This window comes from Rhinatrema bivittatum, chromosome 4, assembly GCF_901001135.1.
Source record: "Rhinatrema bivittatum chromosome 4, aRhiBiv1.1, whole genome shotgun sequence".
Lineage (NCBI taxonomy): Eukaryota > Metazoa > Chordata > Amphibia > Gymnophiona > Rhinatrematidae > Rhinatrema > Rhinatrema bivittatum.
This window is the reverse complement of record NC_042618.1, coordinates 474,419,348-474,440,106: the sequence shown is the minus strand read 5'-3', so window position 1 is coordinate 474,440,106 and position 20,759 is coordinate 474,419,348. Positions and strand designations below refer to the sequence as shown.

General features: G+C 43.7%; 1 protein-coding gene across 1 annotated transcript in view; it reads left to right on the top strand.

Moving 5' to 3' along the window:
- The first annotated feature begins 2,161 nt into the window (after positions 1 to 2,161).
- Positions 2,162 to 20,759, top strand: part of NTF3 (neurotrophin 3) — a 215,874-nt gene continuing 197,276 nt past the window's right edge. Inside the window, exon 1 of the mRNA XM_029597276.1 lies at positions 2,162 to 2,277. The gene's annotated coding sequence lies outside the window, so the exon portion shown is untranslated. The remainder of the gene's footprint in view (positions 2,278 to 20,759) is intronic.

Below are 20,759 nucleotides of genomic sequence, written 5' to 3'. Positions count from 1 at the left end.
AATAGGAAGTGTATTAGTGTATTTGGGCTTTCAGAGGGTCGAGCCCACACCCAACATACATTGCAACAGGCCTAATATCATATAGGGTCCAAGTGTGTTTTTTGCAGGGATTTCTGGTTGGATCACAGCAGTGCATGACATATAAATATAGGGGCGGATTTTCAGAGCCCTGCTCGCGTAAATCCGCCCAAAACCGGGCGGATTTATGCGAGCAGGGAAGCCTATTTTACATAGGCCTACCGGCGCGCGCAGAGCCCCGGGACTCGCGTAAGTCCGGGGTTTTCGGAGGGGGTGTGTCGGGGGGCGTGTCGGGGGCGGGCCCGAACCGCGCGGCATTTTCGGGGCGTGTCAGGAGCGTTCCAGGGGCGTGGCTACGGCCCGGGGCGGCCCGGGGGCGTGGCTGCACCCTCCGGACCCGCCCCCAGGTCGCGTCCCGGCGCGCAGGAGGCCCGCTGACGCGCGGGGATTTACGCCTCCCTCTGGGAGGCGTAAATCCCCGACAAAGGTAAGGGGGGGGTTTAGACAGGGCCGGGAGGGTGGGTTAGGTAGGGGAAGGGAGGGGAAGGTGAGGGGAGGGCAAAGGAAAGTTCCCTCCTAGGCCGCTCCGATTTCGGAGCGGCCTTGGAGGGAACGGGGGTAGGCTGCGCGGCTCGGCGCGCGCCGGCTATACGAAATCGATAGCCTTGCACGCGCAGATCCAGGATTTTAGCGGATACGCGCGGCTCCGCGCGTATCTACTAAAATCCAGCGTACTTTTGTTTGCGCCTGGAGCGCAAACAAAAGTAGGCTATTCGCGCTCGTTTTAAAATCCGCCCCCCAATGTAAGGGATAGTTTTACCTCAGAACTCTGTACTTTGATACTTTTCATGTAAAATATAAATGCATAACTCTTACCTGTGTGTGTGGAATGGGGCGGGGGAAGGGCATGCGGTGTGCAAGGCTATAAGGCTCGCCAGCCATGGGTTCAGGGGAATGGGGATGGTGGGCTCAGGTTTTTAAAGTTTGTGCCACTGAAGGGAGCTGGGCTTTATTTTTTTTTTTTTTTTTCGTGGGCCCTGGACAGAGAATGAATGAATGGGCAGCACAGTAATTGTTTGCACAGGGCGGCAGAAAAGCCAGCACCGGCCCTGAATAAATAGGGCAAAACAACTCTTCAGGCCCCATACAGCAACCCTGTGTGGTCTTCCCTCCAGCGGAAAGAGGCGAACCCTCGGTACCATCAGTGGGGCATTTACCTTGCTATCCAGCGGAAAAGAGGCGAACCCTCGGTGCCATCAGTGGGCATTTACCTTGCTATCCAGCGGAAAGAGGCGAACCCTCGGTGCCATCAGTGGGCATTTACCTTGCTATCCAGCGGAAAGAGGCGAACCCTCGGTGCCATCAGTGGGCATTTACCTTGCTATCCAGCGGAAAGAGGCGAACCCTCGGTGCCATCAGTGGGCATTTACCTTGCTATCCAGCGGAAAGAGGTGAACCCTCGGTGCCATCAGTGGGCATTTACCTTGCTATCCAGCGGAAAGAGGTGAACTCTCGGTGCCATCAGTGGGCATTTACCTTGCTACCCAGCAGAAAGAGGTGAACTCTCGGTGCCATCAGTGGGCATTTAGCAGAGATCACACAGCACAGCAGTGTCACGTGGTGATGGGAGGAAGTTTTTCAAGCTGTCACAGGGCTCCTGTTGATAGGGAAACGCTGCCTTGCCACCCAGCAGGGAATCCGCATCGACTTTGCCACAGGCTCCCGGAAACTCCGGCCCCAGAAGAAACCCTCAATCAAATTAGCAAAGCCAAGGCGGCGCAGGCTAAAAAAAGGGCGTTGTTGCTGAGGTGCCAGCTAAGGACAGCGGAGGAGGCAATGCGCTGTGAGCGAGCAGGAATTCCCTGCGCCGGCTCGGGGAGGGCAATGCTGCCGAGTGGTGCTGCTCGCCCTGCGCCCGGGATTCCTGCTCGCTGACACAGCAGCCTGCGAGGCATCCGCTTCCCTGCTCTTAGCCAGAGGGTAAGATATTTCCCTGACAGCACGAAATCAGGAGAAGAATAGGGGGTGGGGGGGGAGGGTGCAGCCTGCTCTCGCATACCACAGAAAGAGAGAAGAAGGGGGGGGGGGGGGGGGAAAGGAAGTGACAGATTCCTTCATCACAGGAGCAGCAGAGGTGTGAGGAGGGAGGAGCAAGTCACGGCAGTACCGGAGGTGAGAAACCAGCTTGGAGTCTGCAGGAAAGGAGAGGAGAACTCGGAGATGGAGAAAGTGCTCTAGAAGTTGTAAACACTAAGAAAGGTAAGAAACCGACCGAGTTCCACCTAATTCCGCTCAAGGCAAGTGCCACGAGCAACCACTTTTCTGTACCCAACCAACTGCAAATGAACATGAAGGGGGACATTCCCAAAGCATTGTTGTGCATGAGATTGTAAGTTACCCGTGTAAGCGGTATTTGGCAAGAGCCCGGAGTATGCGCACAGTTTACTAGGGGTGTAGCCAGGAGGTGTGAAAGGGGTGATTGATTTGGGGCAGTCCAAGGTGGAGTTTGGACGTGTGCACACAGCTTGCTGTTTTGTAAGCGGTATTACCAGACTTGTCCATACGTTTTTTACACCTGCTAATTAAGTAGTGGAAGTGAAATTGCACTTGTCTGCAATCTTCGGGTGGGAGACCGTGGTAGTGGGGGATGGGGGTGAAGTCAGGGTGAACTGGTGTAGGAATGAGTGAAATGGTGATTCCAAGTACCCGCACAAGCATTTTTTTCAGGGGAATACCTGCAAAATATATGCCTTCGTGCCTAGCTGGGGGTTATTATGCACACATATTACAATTATTACATGGGTAAAATACATGCACCTAATTTTCCTAAAATGACTAGAGAAAGTAAGCAGTTTCCCCGCATTACAAATACATGTGTGTACTGAAATATAAGCACCTACTTTTGGATCACAAATACGCAGCTCCCAATACACAGTTTATAAAACACTGCTGTAAGTTTAGATGAACTGACTTGCATAGACTACTGAAAATGACTCTTCGTCTCTTTTGCTGGATAAAAAATGGAAAGAGATGAATTTACCATTTCACATGATGTGCTGTGCAGTATTTGTTATATATAATGTTATATATACTGCTTTCAATGGACGTCATGGGCCTTGTAAGAGAAAGTGATGTCTGTTAGCTTACATTGCTCTACACAGGAAGATTTTAAAAGCGTTGCTCATGCAAAAACAGTTCCATAAAGCACGAGCCTTAAAAAGCCACAAATTTTAGAAAAAGCTGGCCATGGCACATGCCAGTCTGTTATCCGCAGAACTTTACTGCTAGTCCTAATGAGGGACAAGTCTGGAGATCTTACATTTTAGGGGATTTTCAACCATATATACCTATGGGAGTGAGAGAGAGAGAGAGAGAATATGACACTATAAGAGGGGCACTTTCAGCTCGGGGTGCGTTTGAATCATAAGAACCTCATCCAAACTTTTTTTTTAAACCCAGTTACAATAACTGCCTTAACCACATCCTCTGGCAATGAATTCCAGAGCTTAATTATGCAGTGAGTGAAAAAGAATTTTCTCTGATTTGTTTTAAATGAGTTACTTGCTAACTTCCTGGAGTGCCCCCTGGTCCTTCTATTGTCTGAGAGAGTAAATAACCGATTTACATTAACCTGTTCAAGTCCTTCATTCCCTCCCCCATGACCAAGGTGCAAGGATCTGTAGAGCACCAATGTAACACTGCACCCCCTCCCCAAGCCCACCCTGAGTTGAAAGTGCCCCTCTTTCAGTGGTAGATATATATAGTTTCATATTGTCTCTCTCTCTCTCTCTCATAAAAAAAACTGGTTTACCCCAGTGTGAGCGTATGCGCATAAAAGCCTTGGTGGTAATACGGGCGGGACATTTACTCGAGCCACATCTTAAGATCATATGCGCGGCTGGGGTATTTAAATGATACGCGTATGTGTGCACAAGATATAAAATTGTAGTGTATCTCGGCTCACGTGCCAATATGACTGTTCGTGGGCACGCATACATTCTTTTTAAAATTAGCCAGATGGATAATAGCAGCATGGAACAATATAGGTTGAATTTTCAAGCTCATTTATACACATAAATGGCTTTTCTAAAATTTCCTAGGGCTCTTTATGCATAAAATATATGGATGTACCCCGCTTTCACAATTACGTTTACACGTACTGCACATAGGCATTCCAGGCAGAGGAGTTAGGATTTACATGCCACCTTTTTTTTTTTTTTTTAAAGTATACGCATTAATTAATTCTGTGAAAAGCAGCTGTAACTTTACGCAGGTTATTTAGTGCGCAGTGAAAGGCAGTTGAGCATTTTCAAAGCAAACCTATGTACCTAAGTTCAGTTTGAAAATGTGGGGTAAGAAGGATCCAACAGAAGAAAATAGGATAAAGCATAAGCGATGGCAAGTTAAATGTAAGACATTGATAAGACAGGCTAAGAGAGAATTTGAAAAGAAGTTGGCTGTAGAGGCAAAAACTCACAGTAAAAACTTTAAAAAATATATCCAAAGCAGAAAGTCTGTGAGGGAGTCAGTTGGACCGTTAGATGATCGAGGGGTTAAAGGGGCACTTAGAGAAGATAAGGCCATTGCGGAAAGATTAAATGATTTCTTTGCTTCGGTGTTTACTGAAGAGGATGTTGCGGAGGTACCCATAATGGAGAAGGTTTTCATGGGTAATGATTCAGATGGACTGAATCAAATCACGGTGAACCTAGAAGATGTGGTAGGCCTGATTGACAAACTGAAGAGTAGTAAATCACCTGGACCGGATGGTATACACCCCAGAGTTCTGAAGGAACTAAAAAATGAAATTTCAGACCTATTAGTAAAAATTTGTAACTTATCATTAAAATCATCCATTGTACCTGAAGACTGGAGGATAGCAAATGTAACCCCAATATTTAAAAAGGGCTCCAGGGGCGATCCGGGAAACTACAGACCGGTTAGCCTGTCTTAGTGCCAGGAAATATAGTTGAAACTGTTCTAAAGATAAAAAATTACAGAACATATAGAAAGACATGGTTTAATGGAACAAAGTCAGCATGGATTTACCCAGGGCAAGTCTTGCCTCACAAATCTGCTTCACTTTTTTGAAGGAGTTAATAAACATGTGGATAAAGGTGAACCGGTAGATGTAGTGTACTTGGATTTTCAGAAGGCGTTTGACAAAGTTCCTCATGAGAGACTTTTAAGAAAAGTAAAAAATCATGGTATAGGTGGCGATGTCCTTTCGTGGATTACAAACTGGTTAAAAGACAGGAAACAGAGAGTAGGATTAAATGGACAATTTTCTCAGTGGAGGGGAGTGGGCAGTGGAGTGCCTCAGGGATCTGTACTAGGACCAGTGCTTTTCAATATATTTATAAATGATCTGGAAAGGAAGACGATGAGTGAGGTAATCAAATTTGCAGATGATACAAAATTATTCAGAGTAGTTAAATCACAAGCGGATTGTGATACATTACAGGAAGACCTTGTGAGACTGGAAAATTGGGCATCCAAATGGTGGATGAAATTTAATGTGGATAAGTGCAAGGTGTTGCATATAAGGAAAAATAACCCTTGCTGAAGTTACACAATGTTAGGTTCCATATTAGGAGCTACCACCCAGGAAAGAGATCTAAGCATCATAGTGGATAACACATTGAAATCGTCGGTACAGTGTGCTGCGGCAGTCAAAAAAGCAAACAGAATGTTGGGAATTATTAGAAAGGGAATGATGAATAAAACGGAAAATGTCATAATGCCTCTGTATCGCTCCATGGTGAGACCCCACCTTAAATACTGTGTACAATTCTGGTCGCTGCATCTAAAAAAAGATATAATTGCGATGGAGAAGGTACAGAGAAGGGCAACCAAAATGATAAAGGGGAATGGAACAGCTCCCCTATGAAGAAAGGCTAAAGAGGTTAGGACTTTTCAGCTTGGAGAAGAGATGGCTGAGGGGGGATATGATAGAGGTGGTTATTTACTCTTTCGGATAGTAGAAAGACTAGGGGGCACTCCATGAAGTTAGCATGTGGCACATTTAAAACTAATCGGAGAAAGTTCTTTTTTACTCAATGCACAATTAAACTCTGGAATTTGTTGCCAGGGGATGTGGTTAGTGCAGTTAGTGTAGCTGTGTTTAAAAAAGGATTGGATAAGTTCTTGGAGGAGAAGTCCATTACCTGCTATTAAGTTCGCTTAGAGAATAGCCACTGCCATTAGCAACGGTTACATGGAATAGACTTAGTTTTTGGGTACTGGCCAGGTTCTTATGGCCTGGATTGGCCTCTGTTAAAAACAGGATGCTGGGCTTGATGGACCCTTGGTCTGACCCAATATGGCATGTTCTTATGTGGTTAGTGCAGTTAGTGTAGCTGAGTTTAAAAAAGGTTTGGATAAGTTCTTGGAGGAGACGTCAGTTACCTGCTATTAATCAAGTTGACTTAGAAAATAGCCACTGCTATTACTACCATCAGCAGCATGGAATAGACTTAGTTTTTTGGGTACGTGCCAGGTACTTGTAGCCTGGATTGGCCACTGTTGGAAACAGGATGTTGTATGCAAAAGTTACACATAAGGGGGCAGATTTTCAAAGGGATCCGCGCGTAACCCCCGAAAAGCTGCCCCTTCCACCCCCTGCGCATGCCGAACCTATCTTGCATAGGCTCGGCGGTGCACGCAAGCCCCAGGACGCGCGTAAGTCCTGGGGCTTGCGTGCACCGCCGATGCTGTGCACCCCCGATGATGTGCACCCCCGATGCTGTGCACCCCCGATGATGTGCACCCCCGATGCTGTGCACCCCCGATGATGTGCCGCCGCATGTCGCGGCGGCACATCATCGGGGGTATTCCGGGGGCAGGGCCTGGGGCAGGGCCTGGGGGCGTGGTTCCGGCCCAGGGGCGTTCCAGGGGCACGCGCATGTTATAAAATCGGGAGTAGATTTGTTCTCGCCGGGTTGCGCGAACAAATCTACTCCCGCACGCACCTTTTAAAATCTACCCCAATGCTATCGTTGAGAATTTTTAGTCTACCCTATGACCAGGATGACTGCACACAGAAGCAGAGTGATTGACTAATGACTATGCAATACTTTAAGCCACAATGCATCATGCTGAGAAGTATGAATTGGTTCCAAAGAACATGGACAGCAATTCAGGGGAAGGTCCAATAAAGCGAATCGGAAGGCGGTCCCACGTAGCCAAGGCAAAAAAACAACAAAGGGACTACCTTACACCGTGGAAGATTTTATTAGAGGTGCCCGACTCGAACTGAGTTTCGCCAACAAGGCTGCATCAGGGGCTAAAAAAGTTAAAAAACAATCAATATTTTTTATATAAAAGGATTATTAAAACACTTCTGGTAACCCAAAATCTATATCATAAAAAACACTTTTTGCAAAAAGCATAAAGAAATACTTATTTCTATATTAAGCATTTTTCATAAAATGAACCATCATAAAATGTAAAAGCATCCATTCATGACATGCATAACCAAACATTTTTATATTATCTAGCAAAATCTTAAAAATGTGCTTATCAATTTCTCATACATATGCGAACCAGCAAATCGTATATAATGGTAAAAAAGCGGGAATAATTACCTTTATGCTGTAAACATACTCTCACCACAGTAAGAGTCAATATATCAATCTGTGTATTGATTGTTGCAATAAAACTAAACAAAAAACACAATTTAATGTTGTTTATACAAATTAATAATCATATATTATAAATTCTTATATATGATTAGGTTGACTTCATATTCTCAACAGTAAATTGAATATTGTGTTTACTCAAAACTAATGTAATCATATCCTTAAAAAATACATAATATTAAAATATATTTATAATTATATTAATTATCATTAGCACAGGCATATGCAGTATGACAATGTATAGCATCATGAAACTAATAATGTATGCTCATCACTCTATAGGACAATATAGAAACTACCTTGTGATTTAAAGAAAGGGGGGGAAAAAAGTCACTATATCAATTAAGATTTATGCTCAATCAAAAAAACATGATTAAGTGACAGCAAGTAGGTAAAAATTGTATATATACACACACATATTACTGATCTCAAAAAATTCTTTAACAGAATCACTTCAACTCTTAACATTCATTCGGGAGAGTCATAACTTTTCAAGGCAGCAAACAGTACTGCAACTCAGAGGGTTCATTCACTATGTATTTATTTATATAGTCACTCAGACAAAATAAAAAATGACATCACTTTCATCCAAATATGTCAGTCAAAATGTATTCTGCAGTCAAATCAATAAGTAAAATGCAAACTTTTAAAAATTCAAAAAACTAGATATTCAAACATACTTAAAAATGCTACAACCATTAATCAAAAAGCCTTAGAGATCTCTACATACATACACTACACCCTGGCTCTGACAATTTGTAAATTGTGTCAATTTGTATGGTTCTAATTGGTCATTAAACATGACATGATTGGAAGGAAATGACATCATAGTTTTTTGGGCGTGGTTTTGTCTTGAGCTGACTATATAAATGACTATACAGCTAATGAACTCCCTTAGTTGCAGTATTATTTGTTCTTTGACAGTGTAAGGTAAAGACTGGTTCTTCTTTGTGTGAATGCTAAGAGTGGAAATGGTTGGATAATTATGTTGTAAAGATTTTAAGATTAGTAAGGGGTTTACACATTGTTTTATCGCTCTGTTATCACTCTGCTGTTACTTAATCATTGAATAGCATTAAGAGATGTCCTAGTGTTTGGTGCGATGTTTCTTGAAGAAGTGCTTATACTATCATTATGGAATAAATCCTTTTAGAGATCTCTAAGGCTTTTTGATTAATGGTTGTAGCATTTTTAAGTATGTTTGAATATCTAGTTTTTTGAATTTTTAAAAGTTTGCATTTTACTTATTGATTTGACTGCAGAATACATTTTGACTGACATATTTGGATGAAAGTGATGTCATTTTTTATTTTGTCTGAGTGACTATATAAATAAATACATAGTGAATGAACCCTCTGAGTTCATTTGCTGTTTGCTGCCTTGAAAAGTTATGACTCTCCCGAATGAATGTTAAGAGTTGAAGTGATTCTGTTAAAGAATTTTTTGAGATCAGTAATATGTGTGTGTATATATACAATTTTTACCTACTTGCTGTCACTTAATCATGTTTTTTTGATTGAGCATAAATCTTAATTGATATAGTGACTTTTTTCCCCCCCCTTTCTTTAAATCACAAGGTAGTTTCTATATTGTCCTATAGAGTGATGAGCATACATTATTAGTTTCATGATGCTATACATTGTCATACTGCATATGTCTGTGCTAATGATAATTAATATAATTATAAATATATTTTAATATTATGTATTTTTTAAGGATATGATTACATTAGTTTTGAGTAAACACAATATTCAATTTACTGTTGAGAATATGAAGTCAACCTAATCATATATAAGAATTTATAATATATGATTATTAATTTGTATAAACAACATTAAATTGTGTTTTTTGTTTAGTTTTATTGCAACAATCAATACACAGATTGATATATTGACTCTTACTGTGGTGAGAGTTTGTTTACAGCATAAAGGTAATTATTCCCGCTTTTTTACCATTATATACGATTTGCTGGTTCGCATATGTATGAGAAATTGATAAGCACATTTTTAAGATTTTGCTAGATAATATAAAAATGTTTGGTTATGCATGTCATGAATGGATGCTTTTACATTTTTATGATGGTTCATTTTATGAAAAATGCTTAATATAGAAATAAGTATTTCTTTATGCTTTTTGCAAAAAGTGTTTTTTATGATATAGATTTTGGGTTACCAGAAGTGTTTTAATAATCCTTTTATATAAAAAATATTGATTGTTTTTTAACTTTTTTAGCCCCTGATGCAGCCTTGTTGGCGAAACTCAGTTCGAGTCGGGCACCTCTAATAAAATCTTCCACGGTGTAAGGTAGTCCCTTTGTTGTTTTTTTGCCTCAGCAATTCAGGGGGACACAATGTTGTCGTGCAAAAGAACCTGCAAAACAAATTAGTATTATGATATTCCACCTGTATGGTAATGAAAAGAAAGTTTCTTCTCGAGACATAATGGGAAAGAGTTATTAGCATTTTCCATAAAGAAGTTTTTACAACACAACTTTATTCAAAAGGAAAATAACTTTCAAAATTGCTCACATGTTCTCATTTAAGCGTGTACGGTATATACTATTGCATTTTATAACCTGCACGCAAATTATACCTGCAGGTTATAAAATGCGAGTACATATGTGCGCAAACATATTCATGTATGCAAAAACCACAAGTCGCACAAGTTTGGACTTATTTGGATAAGCAGCAGCAGTTACCTGGATAAAATCCGATTTATGGCTGAGTAGTGGCGCTTAGATGGATAAGTCTAAAAAGAACTATTTGTCCATCTAATTAGCGCTTTTTGGACTTATCTGGATATATAAGATACCCAGAAAAGTCTAAAAAAAGCTCTACTTAGCTATATAAGTCTTAAAACACTACTTATCCAGCAAAGTCAGATAAGTCTAAAAAGTGCGACATATTCGGCTAAATCTGATAGCCAGATAAATAGATCTTTCAGACTTATCTGACTATCCTACATATCCAGATAAGTCCAAAAAGTGCATTTTAGATGGACAAGTAGTGCTTTTCAGACTTATCTGGCTAAGTAGCCCTGCTGCTATTTACCAGGATAAATTGGAATATAGCCAGTTAAGTGCCACTACTTATTGGAATATTTCAAATCCATCCGTTTAAGTCAGAATTTAGCTGGATACGTGTGCAGAAATGATATAATTGCATATTTGTACTTCATATTTGAAAGGGATATGCAAGTAGATTTTACTCACGTTATTTAGACTCATTTAGCCTCCTTAAGCCATTTTTTACACGTGTAAGCCAGGGAATGTTCCAATATGCACGTGGCAATGAAATAACCAATTAGTCTACCAGTTCACCCCTTTTTATCTATACTCCCCACCCAGGCATTTTTTCACTTTTAAGATGTTTACGATCACTTACTCCGGATATCGAACAAGGGAGTAAATAAATACAAGTAAAGTGCATTCATTTACATGCGTAAATTGCTTTTAAAATAACAACTTACTCACATAAATGTTGGCCCCTCCCCAGCTCACCCCTTTTTTACATGTGTAAATTTACTTGAGGTCCCTGATTTACGCATGTATGTTCAGGTTTTTAAAATAGTACATACTTACATGCTATTTTATGCATGCACAACTTTCGAAAATTCACCTTTAAAGCTCAATTAACTCAAATTTTGGATTTAAAAAACATTTCTGGCACAAAATTTGTCATAGACCTCGAAATAATGTCATCATAATCCGTGTTAAAATACAAACATTATGTCTCTGAGACCCCACGTCTCTGAAAATGCCATGTAAACACCCTGCTTGTGTTTCTTTAGGCTGAATATTTTATTACAACCCACACAAACTATTATCTCTTCATGGATATGGGGAACTGCTCTCTTGATGCCACCGCCATCTGGATTTTGGGAAGAAGCAGCAGACAAAGCATGCTCCTGCAATGATGTCAGATTAAACTTAGGACACCAAAGTTAGAAATGCTTGCACATACTTCTGTTACCCTGCCTATCAGTACCATCATCAAATCTCTTATATCCATAGACTTTAAGAAACTATCGACCTTATTAGAAATATTTAAAGTGACTGGGAAAGGCACATCTTTAGCTGATAACGGGGCCCAGCGCTAGGGAAATAACATAGGTATCTTTCACCGACTAATCACTAATCACTAATGATGCTACAAACAGAAGATACATAGCTTGCAGCACACATGAAGACATCCTCAATATAGGGTTCGTTCAGAAATCAACTGGATTTGGGGGTGGAAGGGGTAGAGAAGTTCTGTATTTAGGTCTTATTCACACTAATCCACATTAAGAGGTGAATTTTAAAAGTTGGGCGCATGCCAACATCGGGAGATGTGTGTGCATGAAGGACATTAAATAGCCACCCACATGTGCACACACTTCCCGATATGTGACTATCTCGCTTGGAACGAAAAATGGTTGTGGCGTGGACAAGACATGGGAATTCCGGAGCAGGGCCAAGAGATGTGCGGGCAAATACCGACATGCCTGGGCGTGCACTCAGGTCCAGTACCGTGAAAGTTTACTTCTGCTGTGAAGGAGGTGCTAAGTTAAAAAAAACAAACCAAACAGACATCCCCATCCATGATTAGCTCCATAAGGTGATAATGTCATGAGATTATGATGCAAGTAAGTGGGTAATCAAAGAATAATGTATTGATAGGTTCTGTCTGTTTGTAATGAAAACTGAAAAGTATATAATGAGCTGCCTGTGGGTAGCGTAACTTGTTTTGTGTCCACCCCTTCCACTCCGTGCTCTCTTCTGCAACTGAACAAGCGTGGCACCTTAGCATTCCCTTGAGTCGCTAGTAGATCCAAATGGGGAATCCCTCAGCGATGAGATATCAACGCGAACGCCTCGTCGGACAGCTCCCATTCTCCGGGATCCAATCTCTGATGGCTCAGAAAATCTGCCTGTATGTTGTCTACCTTGGCAATGTGTGATGCCGCTTTCCTGAGCAGATGAGTTTCTGCCCAGGCCATGAGCTCGTCCGCCTCCGCTGCTACGGGGTGGTTCTTTGTGCCTCCCTGTCAGTTGATATATGCTACCATCGTTGCGTTGTCAGAGAGCACTTTCACCGATCGACGATGAACCAGAGGCAAGAACCTCTGCAGGGCCAAGCGGACTGCCCTGGTCTCGAGACGATTGATGGACCATTGCGCTTTCTGCTGCGTCCATTGACCTAGGGCTGCCTGAGATTGGCAAACTGCCCCCCAGCCAGAAAGACTGGCAAACGTCGTCACAATAGTCCACTGAGGGTCCTCCAGATCCATCCCCCGGGACAAGTGTTCGTGGGTCAGCCACCAAGGTAGGCTGGAACTGGCCGGTTCCTGGAGGGGTAGGGGAACTTGAAAAACTTCCGACTTGGGGTCCCAACATGAGAGCAAAGCCCTTTGCAATGGCCTCATATGAGCAAAAGCCCATGGGACCAACTCCAGAGTAAACGCCATAGAACCAAGAACTTGTAAATAGTCTCACACCCTGGGAACTAGCAGGGACAAGAGACGCCAAACTTGCGACATGAGTTTGTCTATCCGATCCTGCATTAGAAAGTCTTTCCCAATCCGAGTATCGAATCTCACCCCCAAAAAATCCAGGACTTGGGCAGGGGACAACTGGCTCTTGTCCGCATTGATGATCCAACCCAGAGCGCGAAGTGTCTGCACCACCCTGCTGACCACCCCCTCACATAGTTCCTTTGACTTCGCTCGAATGAGTCAGTTGTCCAAGTAGGGATGGACCGGGATCCCCTGGCAACAGAGAACTGGCCCCATAACCACCATCACCTTGGTAAATATGCACGGAGCGATCGCCAGCCCGAAGGGAAGTGCCTGAAATTGGTAATGTTTGCTATGGACCATAAACCGGAGATACTGCTGATGGTCCTTCTGAATTGCAATGTGTAGGTATGCTTCCATCAAATTGAGGGACGCTAAAAACTCCCCTGCTCTGACGGAAGCGATTACAGAACGTAGCATCTCCATACGAAAACGGGGAACTCTGAGAGCTCTGCTGACCTTCTTCAGATCTAAAATCAGATGGAAGGACCCTTCCTTCTTTGGAACCAGAAAATAAATTGAATACCTGCCGGTTCCACGTTCGTTCATTCAGAGGAACCGGAGCGACCTGGCACCTTTTCTCCAGAGACCCGCAAGGCGACACCAGAAATAGATCGTGTAGAAATAGATCGCGTAGATCGCGTAAGGGATGAGCAAAATCTAAGGCATAGCCGTGTTGTACAATGTTTAGAACCTAATGGTCCGACGTTATTTTGACCCACTTCTCATAAAACAGGGACAGCTGCCCTCCAACGACCGGAACAGGGGAGTGGGCCAGTGCTATTTCATTGGGAGGACTTGACTCCCATTGCCCCTGGGGCACCACCATCTCGGGTGGGTCTATGGCCACGAAAGGTGTGAGACCAGGTCTGCGACTTGCCGGACAATTGTGTTTGGCCAAATGGAGTTGTCTTAGACTGGTGAAAATGGCGCTGCCCCTGAAAACGCAACCGGGAAGGGCCAAAACCTCTGGAAGCTTTTGGCCTATCCTCCGTGAGCTTGTACACCTTATTGTCCCCCAAGGACTTAATGAGCTGCTCCAAATCATCTCCAAAAAGTAATTTCCCCCGAAACAGAAAAGCACCCTGCTGCGATATGGAGGAAACATCAGCCGACCAATTACGGAGCAATAAAAGCCTGCGGGCTGACACCGCAGAAGCCAAGGTATGTGAAGATGTACGAAGGAGATCGTACAAGGCAATGCCCCATATTCTACCGCCGCCTCCAAATGATCAACCGATTCCTCCGGGGAGAGCTCTCTGGCACGCAGGAGTTGTTGTACCCACCGGATACTCACACACTGCATTAAACTACTGCAAACGGCTGCTTGAACCCCCAGAGCCGACACTTCGAAGATACACTTGAGAAGTACTTCCAGCTTACGATCCTGAGGGTCCTTAAGATCAGCTGCCCCAACCACAGGAATAGTCGTACGCTTGCTGACTGCGGATACGGCCACATCAACCTTGGGAACCTTAAGGAGGTCAAGAGAGTCATCCGGCAACGGGTACAATTTTTCCATAGCTCTGCCTACACGAAGGCTAGCTTCCAGAGTATCCCACTCCCAAAACATTAGCTGGAGCAACATAGGATGAAAAGGAAAAGTCCTAGCCGGGCAACGAAGACCAGACAGCACCGGATCCACCGTGCCCTGATCCTGAGGTATCGGCATTTGACCAGCTGGTATGCCCAACTCCGCTAGGACGTGTGGAATCATCGGCTCCAACTCATCTCTAAGAAAGAGCCTAAGGACCCGAGGATCATCTCCTTCCACCGGGGCCACACGCTCAGAATCCTAATCCATGTCCGCCTGAAGTGGATCCGCCAGCGGAACCGCCCCCTGGTTCCCGGAACCGGACCCTTCCCAGGCCACCCTAATCCAGGAGACCTCAGGAGGATCCGGCCTAGGAACCTGCATGGGAGGAGAGGGCCCATATCCTGGCCACCATGGAGGGTGCTCAGGATCTCCCATGGGCATAAGGCTAGCTAAATAAGCCTTATGTAATAGTAAAATAAAATCAGCTGAAAAAGGATGCTGGCCCTTTAAATTTTCCTGAGGGGGCGTACCCACAGGAGCATGGAAAGCAGGAAATAAATCATGGGGAGACCCGGGGCCAAACATCCTGTGGAAATAACTGAGGAGGGAGATCCCCTCCCCCTGCTGAGCTGTCTACATCAGCATCTTAAGCTCCTAAAATGACCGCTGTTCTTGCGTTCCACGGGAGCGGGGCAGGCTGAGTACCACGAGGCAGCATCGGGGCGCCCGCACCATGGGACTGATGTGCCTGCCTCCCCCTGCCGCCAGCTGTCCCCGCTGATCGGCCCTCATTCCCGGGAAGACACTGGGAGCAGAGACTAGCTCTGGAGAGCCGTGCTGCCGGTTCCCCTCAGGATTTGCAGGCCGAAGTGCGCGGCATTGCCACGCTGAACAAGGAGGGGAGGTCGCGAAAATAAACCCCGGAGCTCGGGAAGCCGAATAAGAGCAGAACAGCTGCAAAAAAACAACGCGTTCTGATTCTATTTTTTTTTTTATTCGTGTTGGCCTCACCGGAGCACAATCTGCGGTTGTCTCTGAGCCAGGGGGGGAGGGACCGGCCCACCGGTAAATTCCCCCCCAGTCACTCATCGGCTGCTGCTCCTGGTATTACTGGAGTGAAAGGCAATGCACTCAGCAGGCCTAGCACCGAGGAGAAAGGACTCTGCTCCTCGGGAGGCCTGGCTCTTTTTTTAAACTTTGTTTCAGCCAAACAAATTTAAAGGACACCTGTCACTGCAACTCTCTCTCTCTCTTTTTTGTTTTTTTTTTGTTTAGAATCAATTAGCCAGGACTGCAGGTTCTGCCACCTTCATCTGCTGGAGACAGAGAAATACTGAAGAGACTGCAGGTAGCACAACCTACTTACAAGGGTGTACTTCAAGTTTTTCTCTGACTCCATCTGCTAGAAGGGAGGCATAACCCAGCAGTCTGGGCTGTTCCAGGTACATACAGGGTACATGCAATCAATACCAGTAGTCATGTGACTGACAGTCCAGAAAGGTTGAGGTGGTAAGAAATCTGCCTTTCAGATCCCTGGTCAGAATTGTGCCAGAGTCTGCCCAGGAAGTGGTCAGGGCTCTTCCACCTCTCGCCCATGTCCACATCATCCTTTTAGGTCACATTCCCTTGGACAGGCAGCTTCAAAAATCAGGGGTTCTGGCAAAGGTTCAAAACTGTAACTGGGAGGAGAGGCAGGCCCCCTCATCCACAGACCAAACACGCTTTCTTTTGCACCATGCTTATTCACTTCATTTCTTGCGTCCTCACTACTTCTTTCATCTTTTTAAAAATTTTGTATTAGAAATCTTTCTCCTCCTTACTGTGCTCTTTTCCGAGATTAATGTATGCTGATTCTTTGCAAGTAGTTGTACATTACAAGACAGCACTCATGCTTGTAGTGAAGGCCTATACAATATATGCTAGAAGGGCATTTTAGATGGTGTATCAGTTGTCATAAGCGTCATCTTGCGGGGCTAATTCTGTTACAGTTTGCCTGCTATTTCTTGCATGGGATGTGATGTCTTGAAAGCTTTCTTCAATGCCGTATGGTAGGTATGCAAACTGAAAAGATATTTGTAGTCCATAGTTGTGAGAATGTGCATTGATGCAGAGCACAAGAACATAAAAAATGTCATACTGGGTCAGATCAAAGGTCCATCAAGCCTAGAATCCTGTTTCTGACAGTAGCCAATTCAAGTCATGATCCCAAAGAATAGATCCAATCCTTCCTACTCATACCAAGGATTAACAGTGACTTTCCCAAGTGTATGTTAATCTTAAAACATGGCTATTCCGCAAAGCTTTCCCAACAACAAACATGAACGAACCCCAAACCAGGCCCTAACCCTGCAGTCAGGGTAAACACCACTTACAACTACCACACCGATGAATATTCATCCTTCCATTCAATAGCCATTCTGCTGCCCTTAATACATATCTTCCACTCCATCACGATCTATGCAACATAATTCCCATGTTACTGTCATAGATGCACCATATATCAAATGTTATTTATTGTTTATTGCTATTATTTATACTGTTTATTCCTTTTATTAATACTGTTTATTGCTATTACTAACACTGTTTTACTCATGTTACAGTTATTATGTCACGTTACGGTTTTCTAGTCGTTCCCTGTACCTGACAAAAGGAAATGCTTTGCTTCCTGCACCTTCAAGTTAAATGTAAACCGATGTGATATGTAAATCGAACACCGTATATAAAAACAAATAAATAAATAAAATATGTATCTAATAATGGTTATGGACTTTAAAATCCAGGAACTTGACTAAACTCTTTTTAAACCCACATCCTCTGGCAAAAAAAGTCCACAGTTTAATTGTGTGCTGGATGAAATTATTTTCTCAGATTTTTATTATCTTCGAGCATCTCCTACTCCTAATACTATTTGAAAGGGTAAATAACTGATCCCTGTTTAGTCATTCTACCCCACTGAAGATTTTATGGATCTCTTTCATCTCTTCTCTCAGCTGACTCCTTTCAAGGAATTGAAAAATTCTGGCAGGTTAAGCAGAATAGGCCTTTTGGAATATATGCACATCCAGAGTAGGCACATCCAGAGTAGGCACAGCGAGAGTAGGCACATCGAGAGTAGGCACAGCGAGAGTAGGCACATCCAGAGTAGGCACATCCAGAGTAAGCATGTATTTTTGGTTTTGCGCATACATTTTACTGAGGAAAAAAGGGATGGTTGAGTGGCGTTCTGGGGCAGATTACAGAATTGCACGCAGTAGTTGTTATTTTGTAAGACATATACACAATTACACATATACGTTAACAAACTTGTTTGTACACTTTTATCACTGCTAATTGACACACACCAGTTAAATCAGACTTGTCTGTTGTCTGCTGCTGATGGGTGGGGATTCAGAGTGAAGTATTAGAGGGTCTAGGTCAGCGGTGGCCAACTCTGGTCTTCAAGAGACATAAACAGGCCAGGTTTTTAGGATATCTACAATGAATATGCATGAGATAGATTTGCATACACTGCCTCCATTGTATGCAAACCTATCATGCATATTCATTGTGGGCCAGATTTTAGTAGCTACGCGCGGGTGTAGATTTGTGCGAGCAACCCGGAGTGATTTTATAACATGCGGGGCGGCCTCGGAGGGAACTTTCCTTCCACCTCCCCCCCCCCCACCTTCCCCTCCCTTCCCCTACTTAACCCACCCCCCAGCCCTACCTAAACCTCCCCTAACCTTTAAATGGGTTGCGCCCGCCTCTGGCACTGGCATAGGCACTTGGCCTACGCGCGATCCCCGGGCCCAGCAACAGTGGAGAGGCCTCTGGTCACACCCCCCGCCCCGCCCGTGGACTGCCTCACCTCACCCCACCCATTTTTTCAAGGCCCGGGACTTACAAGCGTCCCTGAGCTTGCGCGTGTCGCCGGGCCTATGCAAAATAGGCTCGGCGTGCGTAACCACCCTACGCATGTAAATCCACCTGGATTTACGCGTGTAGGCTTTGAAAATCTGCCCCTGTGATATCCTGAGAAACTGATCTGTTTGTACTTTTGAGGACTGGAGTTGGCCAACAATGGTCTAGGTGAATTCAGAAGGATTGGTGAACTAGTGGAGGTGTCGGCAAACAGGTGAATCCAAGTAGTTGCGTAAACTTTATAAATATCTGTCTTTGAAAGAAAGTTTCTAAGGAGTTACAAGTGTAAATGTAACATAATATCAGAGCAATTTTGAAAAGCCATTTACATGCGTAAAATGCACTTATAAATGTATAATTTATGGACAATATATCGTAGCAATTTACGCATGTAAAACCCAGTTTTATGCATCTAAATCCTTTTGAAAACCACCCCCTTGGTGTTTGATTCTGGGTGTATGTTAGTGCAGTGCCATCTTTATTTTGCACATTTTGGGCCGGATTTTAAAAATATGCGAGTGGCCTACATGTGCGCACACTGGGGGTAATTTTCAAAGGAGTTACGCGCATAAATGTAACTACTATTGTAGCAATTTTCAAAAGCCATTTACTCACGTAAAGTGAACTTATGCGAATAAATCCTATGGACGATTCAATGGCATATATTGTAGCAATTTTCAAAAGCCCACTTACTTGAGTAAAGTGCATTTACATGCGTAAAACCCAGATTTACGCATGTAAATGCTTTTTAAAATCCGCCCCACTATCCGGCGCGCGCACATGTAGGCCCGATTTTATAACCTGCGCGTGCAGCACAGGTTATAAAATCCGGGATCGGCGCACGCAAGGGGGTGCACAATTGTGCACCTTGCACATGCCGAGCCCTATCTGTGCCGCGCTGCCTTCCCCTGTCCCCTTCCTCGGAGGGAACTTCCTTACCCCCCCCCCCCCCATCCCACCTTCCCTTCCCTTCCCCTACCTCTCCCGCCCTTTCCCCCCCCCCCTACCTTTTCATTTTTGTTTTCTTTGTTCCAAAACTTACTTCAGCCCTGTCACTTTAACCCCCCTACGCGCGTAAATCCTTGAAAATCTGCCCTTAATGTTTCTTGTAGAATGAAACAAGCAGATTATGGATGCTCTTGTGTGTTCAAAAACCTGTAAAGTAACCAGTCACTTGCTTGTGAAATACATTCAATATAGAATTGCACAACTAAAAATGCAAGCTGAAATCTCAAAAAGGAATTATTTACCAATAAGATTCATTACAAATGTTAGGTTCCATATTAGGAGCTACCACCCAGGATAAAGATCTAGGCATCATAGTGGATAATACTTTAAAATCGTCGGCTCAGTGTGCTGCAGCAGTCAAAAAAGCAAACAGAATGTTAGGAATTATTAGGAAGGGAATGGTTAATAGAGCGGAAAATGTCATAATGCCTCTATATCGCTCCATGGTGAGACCGCACCTTGAATACTGTGTACAATTCTGGTCGCTGCATCTCAAAAAAGATATAGTTGCGATGGAGAAGGTACAGAGAAGGGCAGCCAAAATGATAAAGGGGATGGAACAGCTCCCCTATGAGGAAAGGCTGAAGAGGTTAGGGCTGTTCAGCTTGGAGAAGAGACGGCTGAGGGGGGATATGACAGAGGTCTTTAAGATCATGAGAGGTGTTGAACGAGTAGATGTGAATCGGTTATTTACACTTTCGAATAATAGAAGGACTAGGGGGCATTCCATGAAGTTAGCAAGTAGCACATTTAAGACTAATCGGAGAAAATTCTTTTTCACTCAACGCACAATTAAACTCTGGAATTTGTTGCCAGAGGATGTGGTTAGTGCAGTTACTGTAGCTGGGTTCAAAAAGGTTCGGATAAGTTCTTGGAGGAGAAGTCCATTAACGGCTATTAATCAATTTTACTTAGGGAATAGACACTGCTATTAATTGCATCAGTAGCATGGGATCTTCTTAGTGTTTGGGTACTTGCCAGGTTCTTATGGCCTGGTTTGGCCACTGTTGGAAACAGGATGCTGGGCTTGATGGACCCTTGGTCTGACCCAGTATGGCAATTTCTTATGTTCTTATGCTAAATACAGTATGGAGCAGATT